The sequence below is a fragment of the Trachurus japonicus genome, chromosome 13 (genome assembly GCF_045865225.1).
Source record: "Trachurus japonicus isolate A0001 chromosome 13, Traja_1.0".
In the NCBI taxonomy this organism is placed as follows: domain Eukaryota; kingdom Metazoa; phylum Chordata; class Actinopteri; order Carangiformes; family Carangidae; genus Trachurus; species Trachurus japonicus.
Genome location: NC_140919.1, coordinates 26489477 through 26493125, shown reverse-complemented (window position 1 = coordinate 26493125; position 3649 = coordinate 26489477).

Here is a 3649-nt window from a genome sequence, read left to right as displayed (position 1 = left end):
TTTCTGGGGACAACACAAGTAGCAGAAAATTCTCTACCAGAGTAGGCTACCCGTACCAGTAACATTTGCTTTGTTTTAACAGCAGCTCCAGCAGTGGCGGCTGGTGCTAAAATAAATTGGGGGGGCGTCAGATAGATAAGATAAATAAAGAGCATTGCTAATCCAGCAGTAAACAGCAGTCAGCAGCAGATCAGCTGATCTCTCCCTCCGTACAAACGCTCCGTTCTGATCCAGCTCCACTGGACTTTCAAAGTAAAGGTGACGCCAGCTGAAAATTAGTTAGGCTAAATAGTGAAACAGCGGCGCCTATATAGCCGATTTTAGGATGAAACTCTTAACATAACCTGAAAAAACTGATTTTTCTTTTGCTGCGGCCGCCATTGTCTCCTGTCTTGTTGTTGTTGTCTGTCTGCTGCTCCATGTGGACGCGGGGTGCGTCTGTAACTGTTTGAGTGACAGGCACCTAGCGCCCCCTATTGACCGGCCGCCACTGAGCTCCAGACTAACATTTTTCACTAGGAGCACAGTGGCCCCGAACTTAAAATTTTAGGAGAGCAAGCAGGAAATTTAGGGGAACACAAATTGATTTGCAGGGCAAGTATTCACAATACTCACACACACTGACCTGCCACCTGTAATTACAAACATCAGATTTTTTGAGTCTCCCCTTTCATGCTTCACCAGCATTACAAAACAAAAGACAGGCAAATTCACTGGTTGCACATGTGCACAAGTAGATGAAAAATGTACTTGCACTGTCCCAAATTTTTGGGGCAAAATGCCCCCATTTAGGGGCAGTCTGGAGCCCTGTTTAACAGTGAAACACAATAATCAATAGTGTTATTTAAAAAATACTTTGTATGAGTGTTTATTTTGCACAATTAACATATGTTATAGGCATATTTAATTTGAATGTTTAATTTTGGCCCGCGACCCTCCACCCCGATTCATTTTTGGCCCTTCACTGAGAAGAATTTGGGCACCCCTGCTCTTGATGGCATATATACACAGGATAGTGTAAACAATAACTTTTCTGAAAACAGAGGCCTGTACCACGAAGCAGGATCACTGGCTTAGCGAGATAACTTCAGGGTTAACCCTTACTTTCCGGTACCACGAAACTGGATTCATTCTTACCGAGGTGAGTTACCATGGTAACTTACTCTCCGGGGCAGGGTAGCTTTCAGGACCCCAGGACCTGCATACCCCATACCTAATACGGACCCCAGGAAGAATAGCCGATGCTGTGGCAGGTGCTAATGGGGATCCTAATAAAGAAAAGAAAAGAAAGGATTGATCTGAATCCAGTAAAAGGCTGCACCCACCGACCAATCACCTGTACGGGAATAATGACACATGTCCTCTCACCGGTAACGGAGCCCAGATAGTGAGAAGAGCGTTATGGCTGTAATGTTTTATGATGTTCAGCGTGCTCTTATTTTGAAATCCTCCTCGTACCGGTGCTTACTGTAACCACGGAGACGGAAATAAAAGTAGCGAAGCTCCGGACAGAGTTGAGGTGATTGTATCCACTTTATGATACATTATGAAAACACATGAGTCTATCACAACAACGGATTTTCCGGAATCTATTGGATTATCACGCTGATTATCCATAGGAGAGGTAGGCTGCCAGTTCTCACGGCCTTAATTTTTTTTTTTTTTTTTGAGTGTGTGTGTGTGTGGGGGGGGGGGGGGGGGGGGGGGGGGGGGGGTGCTGAGCGGACCCGTCTAGAATTCAGAACAAACGTTATGCTCAGCAAAGATGGAAAATATATAGGCCTAGTCTAATATAATAAAATGGTTCGGATCCAGAGCAGCATTCATTTACAAGTTTAATCAGCACTGATTAAACATTTAATAACTCGGGTCGGGCCACGGCCGCGGGCTTCTTTTTTCTTTTTTTTTTTCTTCCTCACAGGAGTGTGCATTCCGCTGCGCTCACCTCGTTTCTCTCTGACGTGTCGGTGCTCATGGTTGTGATTGGTCTGCTGCCTTGAATCCGCCCTTTATACGTGCACGTTCACAGATTTACAGCAAGATAAGCCGTGGTTGAGTTACCGAGTTGATAACCAGCATCGTGGTACCGCTGATCCGGAGTGACAGTGTTGTGGATAGGTTCAGCTGGATAGGCTGACAGTAAGCCTGGGTAGGCTGAGCTCGCTTCGTGGTACAGGCCTCAGGTGTGCACAATGTTATTTTTGTAAACAGAGAGGATGAAATGTCCATTTATTAATATAGCCAGCCACACGTAAATGTGCCCTCAAACATACACCGAGGGGTTTGTTTACTTCAAGAAAGCCGACATGTTTGTAAACGAAGCTGTAATACAAAGTCTCAAGTTCAAGTCTCAAGTTGTCAAGTCTGTCGGTTCAAATTCAGTTTCTTGTCCAGTGTGATCCCGATGCTTCTTCCCTATTGCAATGCTCTTCTTTTTGGTCTAACTAAAAAGAACACTGCACCATTACAGTTGCTACAGAATTTGGCTGCACAATTGCTGATGAGGAACAGAAAGAGAGCTCACTGATTTTTCTCTTAGCCATACCTATTTAGATTACTTGTCCTAATTTAGGAGAACTCCAGGACTCAGGTCTTCAGATAGATGTAATTTACTAATTCAAAATATAGGGGAAAGCAATTCCACACTGTGGAACAGCCTTCCTGAAGACTGGAGAGCAGCTGCAAGCGTGGACATTTTTAAAGCAAACTAAAAACTCACCTTTTAAGCCTGGCTTTTGACTAAACTTTACTTGAAGGTTTTATTATATTCACATAGCTCACTCGGTAGAGCAGGCGCCCCATAAACCAAGGCTATAGTCCTCTCTGCAGCAGCCCTGGGTTCGATTTCACCTGGCGGCTCTCTGCTACGTGTTATCTAGGGCTGTCAAAATTGCTCCAAAATGACGTTTGAATATTCGTTCTAAATAACACATAATTTGAACATATTCGAATATCTATTTGCGCATTATGCCAACAGGAGGACAAACTAATACAAGACATAACTACTTGTATAGGTTTTTTTTATTTTATTTCAATTTTAACATCTTTGACAATGCCCAGGACATTACAAAATGAACTCGCTCGCGGCTCTCCCGCCCGCTCCCCCTAACTTGTGTGAGCAATTAAAGGTCCTGACACTTGTCCGTATAGACAGGCTTCATTCAGTGATTGAAGCAATAATCATAGGCGCCGATTCCGTGGGTGCTCTGGTGTACAAGCACCCACTGACCAGGTTGAGCACCCACTGGGGGAGGGGAGGGGGGGGGGCCTCAGTTTCTCATCCAACCCTGCCCGTACACATTCACAGTCAGTCAGAAATCACAGAACTTAAACATCATAACAACAGCATCATTACTGCAGGGTCGCTACAATATTTTCAGTTGTGCAGTCAGCTATTATTAATAATGAGCGATGAGCCTGGCTGTCATAGTGCGCCTGCTGTTTTATTTTTTTTCGTTTTTTTCCCCACTCAGTTTTTTTCCCCACTGTTTATTTAATATTCAAATATTAATTTTCACATTCAAATATTTTTTAAATATTTGAATATATATTTCAATTTAGAATATTCGTTGACAGCCCTAGTGTTATCCCCCCACCCCATTTCCTGTTTCTTTCCAGCCGTCCTGTCAAAATAAAGGCAACTGTAATT